The 18,789-nt window shown below is 37.7% G+C and overlaps 1 protein-coding gene and 1 pseudogene across 2 annotated transcripts in view; both read left to right on the forward strand.

Moving 5' to 3' along the window:
* Positions 1–18,789, forward strand: part of SLC30A7 (solute carrier family 30 member 7) — an 84,211-nt gene that overhangs the window by 38,541 nt on the left and 26,881 nt on the right. The window lies entirely within an intron of this gene.
* On the forward strand, positions 7,163–8,049 carry LOC113914619 (annotated as a pseudogene).

Below are 18,789 nucleotides of genomic sequence, written 5' to 3' on the forward strand. Positions count from 1 at the left end.
ATCAAAATAAATTCATGGTTTTTCAACCTTGGAGAATTACTTTCTCTGTTCCCAAATAGGGAATTCTTACTTAGTTCTATTCCCATTCAGTTAGTCCACAAATATGAATAAATAAATACATACCCACAACTTTTTTACTGAAATATTACACATTAAAAACAAATCATTTTCAACAAATATTTATTAAATAGACCCTCTCACCAGAGTGGTGATACAATACTGTTTTAAATCTTACATTATAGTAGGAGAAAGAGACAACAAACTAATTAATAAATAAACTACACAAATATCAAATAGTTATTTGTAGTATGCAGAGAGTTAACATAGGATGTAGTGATTGGGTTGCTACTTTAGATTGAGTTGATAAGGGAAGTTTTCTGGAGAGGGGGCCATTTAAACTGACCTGAATGTCAGAGGAAGAGCATTCTGTAAGGAACAGCTAGTATCAAAACCCTGTAGTGAAAACAATGTTGGCCAATATGGGCTTAAAGTGTAGGGAGTAAGAGGAGAGTCGTTTGAGATAAAGGTTGGAGAGACAGGCTTGGGAAAATGAGCCAGAATTAGGAGTATGGGTTTTATTTTAACTGCAGTGAGAAACCATAGGGAAGTGACATTATTTGATTTTGTATTTTTAAAAATTACTTCTGGCTGATGTGTAGGTGATGAATTATAAGGGGGCAAGAGTACAAAAAGGCAGAGTAGCTAGAAAGTTATTAGAGTTGATGAAATGAGAGGCCATGGTGGCTTGGTCTGAGGTCCTCATCTAGAAGCTGGAGAGATAAAAAGTTAGAAAATGCTTTGGCTTAGAGCTAATAAGATTTGCTTATGGATATGAATGTTTAGGTCAGGGTTTGAGTAAAGAAAGGAATCAAGGATAATTCGTAGAGTTTTTACGGGAGCAACCTAGTGAATGAAGGTGTCCTTATGAAGAGGAAGGACTAGAGGAAGAACAAGGTTTGTTTCTTTTTGAAGAGCACTGCAGATCAAAAGGTCTGTTTTGTTTATGACTAAGTTTGAGATCTCTCATTAGACATTTGTATAGAGAGCTCACATAGGCAGGGACGTACAAATATGGAATTCTTGGGAGAACTCAGCTGAGTACAAAAGGATGGGAAATAGTACACATGTAGATTTAAAGTCATGGAGTGGCATTTATTTGGCATGAATCACAATTCCCTCCCCTTCCATTTTCCTGGAAAACATCCTTCTTTTCTGCAGAACCCAATTTAGCTTCAGGGTTCCTTTCGGTATCGTGTTTCAAGCAGCCACAACCAATCAACTACAGTTGGCTTTCAAGATAAAACCTATATATCATCCTTATCTAAGTCTTACCAGTATATTATAAAACTTCTTCTCACTAGTTTACATAAATATATAGTCTCAAATTCATATAATTTGATTCTTTCTCATTATTGTTAAATTTTAACATTTTTATGTGTTCTTTTCCATTGTTTCTGATGACAAAAGTAATACATTTGATGTAAAAAAAAACTCAAACATTACTGAAATGTACAACTTAACTTGGAAATGTTCTCATAATCTCACCTCTTGGAGATAAACCAGGGAACTTTAACATATCTAAAAATCATGAGAATGGGGCACCTGGGTGGCTCAGTTGGTAAAGCGTCTGCCTTCTGCTCGGCTCATGAGCCCAGTGTCCTGGGATCGAGCCCTGCATCAGGCTCCTTGCAGGGAGCCCGCTTCTCTCCCTCTCCCTCTTGCCTGCTGCTCTGCCTGCTTGTGTTCCCTCTCTCTCTCTCTCAGTCAAATAAATAAAATCTTTTTAAAAATCATTCAATAAATGTTTTAAGTGCATACTCTGTGCTAGACAGTAAACAACATAGGCAAATACCCAACCCCTGCAGAGCTTATATTCAAATAGGGGTTACAGTCAATAAAGCAGATGAACATACAGATAGATGATGTAATGTCTTAGGTGGTGAATGCTGTGAAGCAGGGTAAGGGGGTGCTATTTTAGAAGGGCTTGGAAAGTCCTCTTATAAGGTGACAGAGCCCTTAATAGTGAAGGAGAAAGGGCAGGGGACTGTTCAAAGGAACATGATTCCTGTAGAGGGAACGTCAGGTAAACACATCAGATGGGAAGCTGCCTGACATGTGAAAGGAGCAGGGAGAAGGACAATGTAGCCAAAGTGCAATATACAGGGCAGAGTGTAGAGTATCTAGAGTTCGGGAGGAGTTTGGGTGGAAGATAAACTCTGGGTGTCATCTGCTTATGTATGGTACTTAAAGCCATGAGATTGGATGAGTTTTCCCGGAGGAGGGAGACCTGGTGGAGAGGAGAAGAGGTCTGAGGACTGAACCCTGAAAGGCAGGGCACAGGGCGTAGCTCCAGCTGAGGAGGTGGCCTTGTTGGGACGGGAGGAGAAGATGCAAACGCACACTGTCTTAGGAGCTGCGTGAAGAAAGCGTTTCAGACAGGAAGGAGTGATCCACCCTGTTAAATGCTGCTATGACTGATAGTTGGTAACTGAGCCAAGACACTCAGAAGGGTAATGAGAAGGAAAGTCTGTTTGGAGGAGCTTCAGGAGAGAATGGGAAGGAAAGAAATGGGGGTAGCAACCATAGTCAACTCCTCTTGAAGGCCTTTTGCTGTAAAGGGGAGCAGTGTGATCGCCTGCCAGTGCCGAGGGCCCCGTTGAAGTCTGCAGTCATGAATTTAAAGTGAAAACCACCGGCACCACTGTGTGTTTTACTCTAGTCTTGCTCAGCTACTTGATAAAAGGTAGGGAACAGACAGATTGAGCCGTTTGGGCTGTTGTCAGAGGAGTACTGACAGAGTGAGAAAGGAGTACAGCAGGGATTATCGCGGTGGGAAATGAAGATTTAAAGGTGGTAATAGAGGCTGAAAAAGAGGAGAAAAGTGAGAAGGTTAATAGATCAGAGCTCTGGTAGGAGGGTGAGTGCAGCAAGTAGGGGAGACGCAGGCTGTGAGAGGAAGATGTGCAGATGTGAACTTGGCATCTGCAGGCTCAGGTGTGGCTGTAGGGGTGGATCCAGGATAAACTCATGAGATAGAGGCTCGTGTGCTGGATGGACTGCCACATGGGTATTGAAACTAAGAGTCATGAAAAAGGTAGAGGTGGAAAGAGAAGCAGCCCATGGCTACACTCTTTAGTGACTGAGGGGAGCTATCCAGAGTCATAGCGCTGGGAGTCAAGATGGGTAGAGGGTGGAATAATCTGATGGCCTGGAACTTAAAGGAACTTTTTGGGGGGGGGGGGGGGGGGGGGGGCGGGGAGTTGGTGGAGCAAAGATCTGGAAATGTAGTGAGGACGTTTACCTCACCACAAACTCCCAGTAGTACGTGGAGTGTGGGAGAGAAAAGAGTGCTGTAGGGACAACAGTGCCCTCAGGCAATAGCAGTTTTCAGGTAGAGGCATGATAAGTCTTTCATGCAATGATAATAAATAAAACAAGGTACAGGGCAACACATAGAATGATTCATTATTATAAAGAGTCTATATCTAAAATATATATTTCTCTTTACATGTATCAGGGGAAAATATCAGAGTGCATATATATACATATATGTTATTTAGGTTTCTCTGGGTGGTGCCATTGTATTTTATTTTATATTTATTTTGGGTGGGGTGATGCATTTTTAAAATTGTGCTTCTTTCCTAACGTCTCTAAGGCAAATCAACATTTCTGACTTTACCTCATAAACATAATTTTTTTAAATAGAGGGCAATAAAAAAGTAATAGCTCCAGAGCACAAAAATAAAGACATTCCAGTTGTCTATTTTATGTTAAGAGAGCAAATTTAATTTACTTAAATGTTCATATGATAATGAAATATTTGTAAGCAGATCACTTGAGATGTTTTTCAAATTGTGTAAGAGTTTGTCTGGTTAGCCAAAACTGATTTTAGGAAATACGTGGAAACTCTTACCAACTCAATAAAATAGAGTATAAAAGAAGTAATTTTCCTTAGCCTTAATTTTTATGTGTATTTGCAGTTCACCAAGAGCAAAAGAAATAATAGGACTCTATATGTTTTCTGGACCTAAATGTTCCACAATTTGGAACATGCCATGGAAATAGATGTCTCTCCTTGTAGGCTGCCCAGTGTTCCATTTTCACTTTCACAGTGCAAGTGATTTCTTAGAAAAAGTTTTTCTCTCAACATTTTCTAACATAGGCAAAAGGGTGCTTTAAATTGCTCAGTAAAACTGAGTTGTGCTGTGATGAATTTTGTTTCCAAATGAAAAGCAGGAGATCCAGTACAACAGTGAGAGTGTCATTTTTTATCTTCTGAAAATACACTTCTTTTAAGAGATTTCAGAGTGGTTTTGCTCCTTTTTTCCTTAGTAGTTGAGTTGGAATGGAAAGTGGATTCATAACTTAGCATACAGAAATCTGAATAGTTAGTTGTAGCTTTGAATCACATTGTGATTTATTTAAAAGTGACGCCCTTTTACATGGATCTGCAGCTTGATTTTTGATTCACTTAAATAAGAGGTACCTATGCATGATGGGAAAAAAATACATAAACAGGATGCAGAAATAAGCTTTGTTTCTGGTGTGGTATTTTTGAAGCTGTGCTGCAATTTTTTTTAAAAATCAGTTTTCTACAACTCACCGGTTACCACCTTGTGGTGCTTTGTACCGTTTACCATAATCATTTGTAAATACAAAGAAAAACTTTTAAACAAAAGAAATCGTCTTTTTGTTAGTTGTAGAAGTTTTTCAAGAAATATATTTATTATCATTTTGAAGAACAAAATAGCCCAACTTGCAGAGGCAAACTAAAGTACAGACTTTAGAAATGACAGTAATGGTCATAAATAGAGATATGAAATGGAAAGAATATGCACTAATGAAAACAAAATTATATACTTGAAAGTCTAAATCATAGGTGATCATCACTGTTAATGAATACAGGATTTGAACCAGATACTGATTTTGATAAACCTTGTTGATTCTTTGGTTAAATAGATAATTATTTGTGATAATAGATAATTATTAACTAAATAGATAAATAATTAATTAAAAAGTAGCATTTTTTTAAACATGTAAGAAGCTGCCATATCTTCAAATAGTCATATATATAAGAAATGACGGAGTTTTTTTTTCAAAAATGGTTTTGCCTCATAATTTCCTTTGTGACTCATCTTTCAAGTGGTTATAATTTATGAACTATACTTCTGGGGTAAGGCAAGCAGTTTCTTAAGATTTTACCTTGTTTGTATGTGTCTATTGTAAAACTGAATAAATGGGAACATCATTGTATAATACCTATTTTAAAATATATATAAAACCATTATAGTGAGAGCATTTATAAATACTGATTAGTCTAACATCCTTTCTCAACCAGCCTTCTGGGAGAGAATCCCTAAGGCATTCATTTGTTTTTTAAGTATTAACCTCTCACCTATGCATCTAGAAAAGTACTGGTTATGTTACTGTCCTTGGGGAAATTCAGAAATAGTCACTCAAATCATTTTGTGTGTTTGGTAGTTCAGAGGATAAATCCTAGTTAAGAAAGGGTGGCGGACAGTGTTACAAATATTGGAAAGGGGGCTCCTGGGTGGCTCAGTACATTAAGCATCTGCCTTTGGCTCAGGTCATGATCCTGCCATCAGGCTCCCTGCTCAACAGAGAGTCTGCTTCTCCCTCTCCCTCACCCCCACCCCCACTCGTGCACACTCTCTCTCTCTCTCTCTCAAATAAATAAAATCTTAAAAAAATATATTGAAAGAGCAGAGCAAGTATGGTAATGTATTAGTGATCATTAGCTTATTGGACAAGAGAGTGTTTGAGACTACTTTAGACAAGAGAGTGTTTGAGACTTAAAAATTTGAAAGAAGAGATTATTTTATGTAAAATCTATTAATTTATTTCTGTAAAACTCATGAAAATAATGGAAAAACTGATAAGCATAATTTAGTACAGTTATAGATACAAAATTGATGTACAAAATTAATACCCTTTATATATAAGCAAAATCCAGCCTAGAGATAAAATGTGCAAAACTTGTGTGAGGAAAAGTTTTTAAATGCTTCTGAAAAACACAAATGGACTTGAACAGAGCCTCTTCTGTTTTTGAAGAATCAACATCATAAACATGTCAATTCTTAGATTTATTTATAAACTTAAAACTCTTCTAATAAAAATACCAATAGATTTTTTTTTTCTGGAGGGTGGTAGTAAAAGTAGATTTTAAAGCTTATAAGGAAAAACAAGCAGGAGGAATGCCCGAGAAAACCTGGAAAATAAAATATAAAATGTAAAGAAAGCCTTTATAATTAAAATAGTAAGGTGCCTGAAGAATCAAATCTATGGAGCAGATTAAAATGTCCAGAAATAGGGGCGCCTGAGTGGCTCAGTCGTTAAGCGTCTACCTTCGGCTCAGGTCATGGTCCAGGGTCCTGGGATGGAGCCCCACATCAGGCTCCCTCCTCAGCGGGAAGCCTGCTTCTCCCTCTCCCACTCGCCCTGCTTGTGTTCCCTCTCTTGCTGTGTCTCTCACTGTCAAATAAATAAATAAATAAAATCCTTAAAAAAAAAATCCAGAAATAGATTAAAGATTTTCTTTAATTAAAGATGAGCAGGGAGCCTGATGCGGGGCTTGATCCCAGGACCCTGAGATCATGACCTGAGTTGAAGGCAGACACTTAACGGACTGAGCCACCCAGGCACCCCCAGAAATAGATTTATGTGCAAATACAAATTTAGTAAGGATAAAGGTAGCATTTCAAATTAGTGGGGGAAAGATGGGCTTTCTAATAACTGGACAGCTATTTGGAGAAAGATAAATTTGGAACTGTAGCTAATACTATGTATACTTGGATGAATTCCAAATTGATGAGAGCTCTCAAAGTAAAACATGAAACCATGCTAATACTAGGAGAAAGCATGTCTGAATTATTTTGTAATATGAGACTATTAGGGGAATAACTATGGCTCAAAACCTAGAATCAATAAGAAAAAAGATTGATAAATTAAGTTACATGAAAAAACTTTGGCATAGAAAAGAAAACATCAAAAGGGAAGTCAAGCTCTTTTCCTCAGCAGGACCGCAGCGGGAGCAGCTGTGGTGCTAGTCTCTCTGAGCTGTCCAACTCCATTCTTGTCACTGCAGCGACACCTGCACTCGCCGCCACCATAACTGAGCAGATAACTTGGTCGTATCCTCAAGGGCCACAACGGCTGGGTAACCCAGATCGCCACCACTCCCCAGTTCCCGGACATGATACTGTCTGTCTCTTGAGAGAAGACCATTATCATGTGGAAGCTGCCCATGGATGAGACTGATGATGGCATCTCTCAGTGTGCCCTTTAGGGTCATTTTGTTGGTGACATGATCATCTCCTCAGATGGCCAGTTCACCCTCTCAGGCTCCTGAGATGGAGCCCTTCATCTCGGGGATCTCACAACAGGTACCACGGTACCACCACACGCAGATTTGTAGGCCATACCAAGGATGTGCTGAGTATGGCCTTCTCCGACAACCGACAAGTTGTCAGTAGCTCCTGAGATAAAACCATCAAGCTATGAATACTTGGAATGTATGCAAATATACTGTCCAGGATGAGAGCCATTCGGAGTGGGTGTCTTGTGTCTGCTTTTCACCCAGTAGCAGCAATCCCATCATCGTCTCCTGTGGCTGGGACAAGCCGGTCAAGGTATGGAAGCTGGCAAACTGCAAGCTGAAGACCAGTCACATCGGCCACACGGGCTACCTGAACACTGTGACTGTCTCTCCAGATGGATCCCTCTGTGCTTCTGGAGACGAGGATGGCCAAGCCATGCTGTGGGACCTCAATGAAGGCAAGCACCTTTATCTGCTAGATGGTGGGGACATCATCAATGCCCTGCGCTTCAGTCCTAACCGATACTGTCTCTGTGCTACCACGGGCACCAGCATCAAGATCTGGGACTTGGGAGGCAAGATCATTATAGAGGAGCTGAAGTAGGAAGTTATCGGTACCTAGCGGCAAGGCAGAGCCCTGCTAGTATACCTCTCTGGCCTGGTCTGCTGATGGCCAGACTCTGTTTGCCAGCTACATAGAAAACCTGGTGTGAAGGTGGCAGGTGACCATGGGCAACCCCTAGAAATATATGGCAGAGTTTTAGAAATAAAACATTGGTTTTCTGACTTTAAAAAACAAGCAAAATTAAAAGGGAAGTCAAAGACGTAATAAAGTGATAAATATTTGTCACTTAGAACATGAAAGGCTAACCACCCTAACATAGAGAGAGCTCCCAAAAAGAAAAAAAGACTAACAGCCTGATAAACAAATGGGCAAAAGTGTAAGTTCATTTAGTTTACAGGAAAAGAGATACAAGTTACATTTAAACATAAAAAAGTAGTTCAGCCTCACTCATAAAAAAAGAAATGCAAATTAAAACTACATTGAGATACCGCCTCTCATCTGTCAGGTGGATAAATATCCAAAAGTTTGCATAATTTTTTGTCAAGGCTGTAGGTAAAATAGGCAGAACATTGCTGACAGAAATGAGAATGGTACTATCTCTGCAGAAAGAATGTTGACAGTATCTAGCATAATTAATTGTGCATTTATCTTTGATTAAGGAGTCCTCCTTCTAGAAATATTTGTATCCTAAAGATGAACTGGCAAAAATATAAAAGAATACATTTATAAGGTCATTCTTTGTGGCTTTATTTGCTATAGCCCAAAATTGGAAAGAACACAAATGTCCATCAGAAAGGGAATTCTGTGCAGCCCTAAAAAAAAAAGAATTAAGTCGGGGGAAGAGAGGTGACATGGCAGAATAGGAAGCCCTAGATTTCCTTCCTTCATGGAGGACAGAAATTTAACACAACAAACTTACAAAATAGATCTGTAGAAATCCTGAAACCAGTTCAGAGGTTCCTGTACCCCAGGCTAGCGGGAAGCCAACCATGTGGAGGCTTGATTGGAAATGTGTGACACTTTTTACTCTCTCATTAGAGCCACTCCCACCCCCCACCCCCTGCAGAGGGTGGAATGTTTGGGAGGAAAACCCCACCTCCCACATTATCCCTAAAGAGGGAAAGGAGTTGAACATACCTCCAACTGACTTTTTGGGGGTGCTGCCTGAGAGATAGTGTCTTTTTTGCTTGTATCCAAGTACTGACAGAAACAGGATGCCAGGTTGGGCATCCCTGAGAAGAACGGCCTGCATTAGAGTCTGCAGTACCACAAATAGACACTAGATGGAACCCCAGGACTGGATTTACTATAGCCTAGCTGGCTACAATATTACAGACACAGAGAAGCTCAGGAGCTCCTGAGTAGAAGCCAGCAACCCTCTTCAAACAAGGCAGATTACTTATAAAAAAGCACATAGAGGACACATACCCAGAAAAGACTTTTGAGGTCCCCAGAATCTCTAGCCAGGCCTAGTAGAGAAGGTTATCCTTGTATGAAACTAGACCACAAAGTTGAGAGTTGGTTGATTTCTTCAGATGCCAAAATCCCAAAAACAAAAAATAAGACATACGAAGAAACAGCCAACTGTGATAGATTTAAAGTAATAAATTAGATCTCTAGAAATCAAATCCTAAAAAAAAGGAGATATGAATTGCCAGATAAAGAATTCAAAATTACCATCATAAGGATACTTAATTAACTAAAAAGAAAGCAGAGATAGACAAATAAACAAAATTAGGAATAAGATGCATGAACAAAATGAGAATATGAACAAAGAGATAGAAACTAGGAAGAAGGGCCAAACAGAAATTCTGGAACTGAAGAATAACAGTACTAAATTGAAAAATTTGCTGGCAGGACTCAGTGAATTTGACCAGATAGAAGATAGAGTCAGTGAACCTGAACACAGGACTTAGAAAAATTACTGAAGCAGAGAAGCCAAAAATGAAAAATGAAGAGAGCCCAAGGTTATTAATGGACAAGAACAACAACATACAAATATGGGAGTCTCAGAAAATGAAGAAAGAAAGCATCAGAGAAGCTGTTGAAGAAATAATGGCCAAAACTTTCTCAAATTTAAGAAAAGAAATGGACATACAAACTCAAGAAACTTAAAGAAGTAGGATAAATCTAAAGAGGCATGCACTGAGACACATCATAAACTATAAAATGTCACATGTAAAGTGAGAATCTTGAAAGCAGCACGATTAACTTGTCACATGCTATGATGACCACAAAGAAAATGTCTATAGAATATACACAAAGGGAAATGAGAAGTGAATCAAAACATGTCACTACAGAAAAATCAATGAAACACAAAGCAAGAGAGGAAAAGAGGAACAAAAAGCTATCAGACAGAAAACAATGAACAAATAGGAATAGTAAGTCCTTTCATACCAGTAATTACTTTAAATGTAAACAGATTAAACATACCTATTAAAAGACATAGACTGGCTGAGTGGATTAAAAAAAAAAAAGCATGGGGTGGCTGTGTGACTCAGTCAGTCAAATGTCTGACTCTTGATTTTGGCTCAGGTCATGATCTCAGAGTTGTGAGATTGAGGCCCACGTCCAACTTTGTGCTGGGTGTGGAGCCTGCTTAAGACTCTCTCTCTCTCTCTCTCCTTCTCCCTCTGCCCCTTGCCCCTAAAAAAACAAAACAAAAACAAACAAAGAAAACATCCAGTTCTGTTCTGCCTATAAGAGATGGACTTTAGATCCAGATATACACAGAATAAAAGTGAAAAGGTGAAAAAAGATATTCTATACAAACAGGAATCTAAAGAGATCAAAGTGGCCATACTTATATCAAACAAAATAGACTTTAAGACAAAAACTGCCACAAGAGACAAAGAAGGACATTGTACCTTGTTTTCACTTATGGATAGAGCAACCAAGTAGAGGATCCATAAGAAAAGAGTAGTCTTGAACAATACGGTAGACCAACCGGGCTTAACAGAAATACGTATACCACTCCACCCAATAACAGCAGAATACACATTGTTCTCAAGCAAACATAGAACAACATCCCAGATAGACTACATGTTAGGTAACAACAGAAGTTGTAACAAATTTTAGAAGATTTAAATTATACAATATATCTTCTCTGATCAAAATGGAATGAAACTGGAAATAACTAGCAGAAGGAAAACATGATAATCCAAAATTATGTGGAAATTAAATAACCTATTCTTTAACAACCAGTGGGTCAAAGAAGAAATTACAAAGGAATTTAGGAAATATCTAGAGACAAATGAAAAACACAACATACCAAAACTTACGGGATACAGTGAAAGCAGTACTAAAAGGGAAGTTCATACTGACACATACCTAGATTTAAAAAAAAATCTCAGCATATTCAGATGACTTTATCTCATTTTAGTTTTGTGAAGAAAAAAAAAGTCAAATCAATGACCTAACTTTATACATTAAGGAACTAGAAAAAGAAAACTAAAAAACTAGAAAGGAGAAAGAAGGAAATAATAAAGATTGGAGCAGAGATAAATGACACAGAGAATAGAAAAACAATAGAAAACAACAAAACTGAGAGTTGGTTTTCTTGAAAAGATCAACAAAACTGACAAACCCTTAGCTAGATAAACTCTAAGAAAACAGAAGATTCAAATATCTAAAGTTAACAATGAAGGAGGAGACATTACAACTGATATCGCAGAAATAAGAAATAAAAGGAACTACAATGAACAGTTATATGCCAACAAATTGGAAAACTTAGAAGAGATGGATGTATTTCTAGAAACATCCAACCTACCAAGACTAAATCATGAAGAAATAAAAAAATCTGAACAAACCTATAACAAGTGAGGAGCCAGTAATTAAAGAATTGAAGCACTAATCAAATACTTTTCAACAACAAAAAAGCACAGAACCAGATGAATTTACTGGTGAGTTCTACCAAGCATTTAGAGAAGAATTAACACCAATTCTTTTTCAAACTCTTCCAAAGAATTAAGGAGGAGAAGAGACTTCCAGTCATTCTGTGAGGCAAGAATGACCCAGGTACACTGAAACCAGACAAAAACATGACAGGGAAAGAAAACTATAGACCAAGGGACACCTGGGTGGCTCAGTTGGTTAAGCGGCTGCCCTCAGCTCAAGCCATGATCCCAGGGTCCTGGGATCAGATCCCGCAATGGGCTCCTTGTTCATTGGGGAGCCTGCTTCTCTCTGTGTGCCTGTCGCTCCCCCTGCTTGTGCTCTCTCGCTGTCTGACAAGTAAATAAATAAAATCTTTAAAAAAACACACACACTGTAGACCAATATTCCTCATGAATATTGACATAAAAGTCCTAAACAAAATATGAGGCAAAATGAATTCAACAGCACATTAAAAGGATCTTGCATCATGACTAGGTGGAATTTACACTTAGAATGCAAGGATGGTCCAACATATGAAAATCAATTGATGTTATATACCAAATGGAAAGTGAAGGAAAAAAGACATGATCATCTCAATCAGTTCAGAAAAATCATGTGACAAAATTCAACAGCCATGAAATGGTAAAACACTTAACAAATGAAGAAAAGAAGGAAACTACCTCAACATAATAAAAGCCATGTATGAAAAACCCGGAGTTAACATCATACTCAGTGGGGAAAGACGCAAAACTTCTCTAAGATCAAGAACAAAGCAGGCATACCCAGTTCCACCACTACTGTTCACCATAGTACTGAAAATTCTAGCCAGAGCAATCAGACAAGAAAAAGAAAGGCATACAAAGAGGAATTAAAATTTCCTGTTCATACATGACATGTTCTTAAATGTAGAAAACCCTAAAGATGCCATTAAAAAGCTATTAGAACTAACAAAAGAATTTAGCAAAGTTGCAGAATACAAAATCTACACTCAAAACTCAGTTGTGTTTCTATATACTAACGATGACCAATCTAAAAATGAAATTTAAAAAATATCCCATTTACCATAGCATCAGAAAGGATAAAATACTTAGGAATAAACTTCACCAAGGAAGTGAAAGACTTGTACACTGAAAACTACAAAACATTGCTAAAGGAAATTAAAGAAGATATGAATAAAGGGAAAGACTGCTCTTGTTTATGGATCAGAACATAATATTGTTTAAATGTGTATACTACCCAAAGTGATCTGCAGATTCAGTGCAATCTCTATCAAAATCCCAATGACATTTTTTGGTTAAAAAAATATCCTAAGATTTGTATGGAATCTCAAAGGACGATGAATAGCCAATACAATCTTGAGAAAGAAGGAGGCCTCACTTCCTGATTTCAAAACATACTCCAAAGCAACAGTAATTAAGATGGTGTGGTCCTGGCATAAAGAGAGGCATATAGACCAACGGAACAAATGGCCCAGGAATAAACCCTTGCATATATAGCCAAATGCTTTTTGACAAGAGTGCCAAGACTATATACAATGGGGAAAATGCAGTCTCTCTTCAACAAATGGTTTAGGAAAACTGGGTACCCACATGCAAAAGAATAAAGTTGGACCCTTACCTTATAACCGCATGCAAAAATTAACTCATAATGGATTAAAGACCTAAATATACGATCTAAAACTCTTAAACTTCTAGATGAAAACATAGGGGGAAAGCTTCAGGACATTGGATTTAGCAGTGATTTCTTGGCTATGACCCCAAAGGACAGGCAACAAAATAAAAAATAGATAAATGGGACTTTACCGAACTTAAAAGCTATTGGTGCATCGTACGAAACAATCAGCAGAGTAAAAAGGCAGCCTCTGGAATGGGAGCAAATAATTGTAAGTTATATATCTGATAGGGGGTTAATATGCAGAATATATAAGGAAAATCTACAACTTAAGCAACAATAACAACAAACAATCTGATTAAAAAACGCAAAAGATTTGAATAGACATTTCTCCAAAGAATATATACAACTGGCCAATAAGCATATGAAGAGATGCTCAAACAGCACTAATCATTAGGGAAATGGAAATTCCTACAGTGAGATATGACTCCATCAGGATGGCCATTATCAAAAGAATAGATAATACATGTTCATGAGGATACGGAGAATTTGGAACTTTTGTGCAGTGTTGGTAGGCATGGCATGGAACAGCCATTATGGAAAATATGGATGTTCTTCAGAAAGTTAAAAATAGACTTGTGTGCACGCTCGCTCTCTCTGACAAATAAATAAGAATCTTTTAAAAAATACAATAAAAAGTAATGTAAATTTTTAAAAGTGGAAACCATATTAAGTTTTTTCAACTTTGACTCACTTTTTTTTTTCACTTTTTTTCACTTGTTGCCACAAGAAAAAAAATTAGTCCCTCTTGGTTCTTCAGTTTTGATATTCATTGTTGTGTGTAATTAATTTCAAACTCTTCCACTAGCTATAGCCTGCTTAAGTTACTCTGTTCTCTTGCTTAATTAATCCTTGAAAAACATGATTTCTACCCATATCTCAGCAACTAAGTATTTTCATATAGTCAGCATCCAATATAATATAGCAATTAGACACCTACCTTCAGATACTCAGTAAGAAATCTATTCTCACAGTGGTATTTTAAAAGTTTGATTTGGGTGAACAATTTAATAAGGGTCCTTTTACTTTTGCTTTGTATTTCCCATGTTTGGTTTACTTCTCACATAACATGTGACTTTCTTTGGAAGTTATCATTGAGGGTGGGCCCACAATGGTAACTAGGTGTCAGGGATTTGCTTCTATTCAAGTGTTGACAATACCAATCAGCTCTCAGATGATGGAAAACATTTATATCGTTACTGAGCTTTTAAATTGATTTTTGTGGTCCAGGCTTCCTATACACTTTGAAGATCAGCTTTTCCTAAAAGTCAGACCTCCCCTGGAGGCAAAGGTGCTTTGTGAGCACTAGCAAAGCCATGTTGATGACTTCATTGGAAGAAATATTACAGTGTGGTTAAGAGCATTTGCTAGGGAGCCAAAGTGCCTGGGTTCAAATCCCGGTTTCACCATTTAGCTGTGTGACCTTGGGCAAGTCACTTACCCTCTCTATGCCTCAATTTTTCAACTTTAGAGTGGGGCTAACAGTAATGCCTACCTCATAATTTGTTATGTATGGATTAAATGGGTTAAGATATATAAAGTCTAGCACAAATTGGCAAAAAATTGGGAAGCATTGTGTAAGCATTAATTGCCTACCTTCCTTCCCAAAAGGAATGCTTTTGGCAAGCAGGCACCATTCACTTAAATGGTTTCTCACATTACCCCCCCCCCCATTAGCTGACCCTCATTCATTCATTATCAAGTGGGGAGAAAGAGGGAGAGAGAGAAAGGAGGGAAAGAATAAAAGAAATACAGTCCGTTGGTGACTGCCTCCATCATTTCGGAGGGCAGAGGAGCTGCTGCATGTTAACAGTGCCCCTTTGCTACTTGTCTCTGCTCTCCTTCCTGGATCCTGGATTTCTTCACAGGAACACACTCAGCCATCTAGAGGCAAAGCTCTGTTACTATATGGTGAGGAAATGTTATGGTTTAAATACCACATAGATTGAATCAGTTACAAGTATACCATTTTTTAACTTTCACCAGACAGACACAGTTTAGCCCAGATTCCTAATAACCGTGTTCAACCTAGAGATTAATCAGTACTTTGGTTCCATTCCTTTTGGATTTTTCTTGCTGACCTCAAGGCCTTTTTGTTCTGAGTTAAAACCTGTGATCACTCGGGCGCCTGGGTGGCTCAGTTGGTTAAGCGACTGCCTTCGGCTCAGGTCATGATCCTGGAGTCCCGGGATCGAGTCCCACATCGGGCTTCCTGCTCGGCAGGGAGTCTGCTTCTCCCTCTGACCCTCTTCCCTTCGTGCTTTCTATCTCTCATTCTCTCTCTCTCTCAAATAAATAAATAAAATCTTTAAAAAAAAAAAAAAAACCTGTGATCACTGAAGCTATCTGAATGATAATTGATTTGGTTTTGATAGTCATGACAAATATTTCTTGCCATCTTAGCTGGTTTTTCTAAACAAGATCCTGTGTCTTCACTTCTATACTGTTTTCAAAATGCAGATCTCCTTAAAGAACCTTATCTCCCGCTTTTGTCTATCCTACTCTAGCTACTGCTTTCAAATGGGTTACAGAACTAGTGGGGTGGTTCTTCCGGGTCTCATTATCTTTTCAATACAAATGTTACCACATTTAATACAAATGTGAATTTATTCCTGCCCAGTCTTCTCAAAACTATATATTTTATGGAGCTTTTTGCCCTCTTCCTTCTTTGATTCCATTGTCTCGTCCCAATTCCCTACCTCTTGACAGGATATCAGTGTGAATTTGCATTCATTTTTCTTCTTTATCTACACCTTTGTTCTTCATGGCTACATAATAGATCATTTAATAATTTTTTCTTATATTGCTGGTGTGATTTTAGTTTCTTATTCATGAGAATGAAGAAAAGAGCTTTTATTAAGATAATAAATTTCAAATCAAGAATTGGGAATGATGATTTGCTCCTGCCTGAGTTTAATTCTTTCTCACCTGTACTTGAATAGAGGATAAGATACTTTTGGTTCTATTTATTAGAAATTCTTTTGGGAGAGGCGCTTGAGTGGCTCAGTAGGTTAAGCATCTGTCTTCAGCTCAGGTCATGATCCCAGGGTCCTGGAATCGAGCCCCGCATCTGGCTCCTTGCTCAGTGGGGAGCCTGCTTCTCCTTCTCTGCCTGCTGCTCCCCCTGCTTGTGCGCACGCTCTCTCTCTCTCTCTCTCTCGCTCTCGCTATCTCCCTCTCTGTCAAATAAATAAATCTTCAAAAAAAATTCTTTTGGGGAGTGACTAAATTGAGGGGACCTTTATTGTTTTGCTATTTAGCTATTACTTTGAAGGGTTGAAAGTCACCCTTTCAAACGCACCAGAGTGTTTGAAATTTTAAAATAGATTATACATTCAGCAGACATGTGCCAAGTGCTTATTGTATTCTAAGTACTGTGCTAGGCACTGGGAATAAAAAACATGACATGACCTCTGACTCTAGAGGACTTAATCATGATGAGACACTGTAGTGTGATGCAGAGTCTTAGTGTTGGAATCAGCACATCCAACTCTGCCTTTTACTAGTATATAACAAAGAGCAAGTTGTCTTAATCTCTCTGAGATGGTTTTCTCTTCTGTAAAGTGAGGGAGTTGGCCTAAATATCTCTTAAAATCTTGCCTACATCTGACTTTCTGTCATTTCAGAATGGAACGTTTTAAGGTTACTTAAGGCTGGTGTGAGGATCAAATAAGAAATAAAATAGTTTTAAAGTGCTTTAAAGTGCTTTAAAAACTTTTAAGTGTTGTCTAAACAAAGACATTACTAATTACTTATTAATTTGACATTATTTACTAATGCTTTTGGTCCAAAGACCAGATGTATTAGGTGTTATAACTAAGTTCCAGACGTTTAAGGAAAAGGGTGACCTTTTCATGACTTTGGCTCTGAGTTCTAGGGTTATTTTAGGGTATGTAATTATCATCATTATTGAGTAAAGTAGGTACTCTGTAAATGTGCATTGATTTAAACCATAGGTTTTGAAACTCAGTGTAATTATAAGGTAAACCACAATCCCTGTGGTTTGGAGTTATCTCTTCCATATTAGCCCCACGCAGGGCTTGATCTCACGATCCTGAGATTATGACCTGAGCTGAGATCAAGAGTCAGAGGCTTAACCGACTGAACCATCCAGGTGCCCCTGCATTATGATTCTTGAAATTCTGGGTTAATAGGTAATTGTTCATCACTATGAAATAATTGTATTTATGCAAATATGACTGCATATTTACAGCTTGCCCTAGGACTACTGTGTCTAAACGTAGAGTATATGTCAACTTTGGGTCAGTTTTCTTTGGGTTTTTGTCCACTATACTTTAAAGTATATGACATATACTGGACCTTCAAATTTTATGGGTTCTTTAAAAAGTATACCTATCTTTTTCTAGGTTTGTAGATTGTAAGAACCCCTGATAATATGCAGAAGGACTGAGCCCATAAGCCAATTCAAAAAGTTAAATCAGTAATTATGTTTTAATTATTATTATAGATGTTTATTCTCAGATCTAAGTCATAGTTTCAGCTCTCTGAAATTTTTTATTGCTAAGAATTACGATTATCACTAGTCTGTTCTTCAGAAGTTTTCATAATGTATACCCTTTTGTTTGGCTTGTTTATAATTACTGCTAGATAATTTAGTGTTGAAATGGTGAGACTCACTAAAAGCTGCTTCTCAAGTAAAATTTTGAATATATTTTCATTTGCAAAGTTACTGGCAATAAAGAGTAATAACTATTGCTTATTTAATCTGTTAGCATTTAAGCCTACATTAAGTTTATGTTTATGACTGTATGATTATAAATTTGATTTACCTTCAGCTTTTGAAGAATAAAACCATAACCCTGTTTTACTGGTAAATTCATATACCTAATGACTCATGCCTTTTATATATGCTAGGAAAATGGTGTTTCATTGTTAAAGTTAGAATTGAGTTAGTCAACCAGAAGTGGGAACCTCTAATTGTTTCCAAATGCTTACTTTTTGGGTTTGGATGCAGCTCTAAGTGTTAGCTCAGTCAGGAATTTGCTAAGCTTGTCTTTTTCCCCATATCCTTTCATTATGGGTAGATAGATCCATGCTAAAATCTGTTTTATGATTTCCCATTACGATAGTTAATCAGAAAAATATGGACACAAACTCCTGAGCTAAACACAATTTTAAAAGGCAAAAATAAAGTTTCTGCAGGTTTCTTTTACATTTTATGACCTTTGAAATTGTTATAGAAATTGACCTTGGTTCTAAATTGCTATATCACCATGCGACTTAGCAAGCACCTTTCTCCTTTCACCACAGTTTCATGACTCTCTTACAGATATAGCTGAAATCCTTACATAATTTCAGAGTTACTGTTAGACAAAATTAG

Source organism: Zalophus californianus, chromosome 4 (genome assembly GCF_009762305.2).
Source record: "Zalophus californianus isolate mZalCal1 chromosome 4, mZalCal1.pri.v2, whole genome shotgun sequence".
NCBI classification, from domain to species: domain Eukaryota; kingdom Metazoa; phylum Chordata; class Mammalia; order Carnivora; family Otariidae; genus Zalophus; species Zalophus californianus.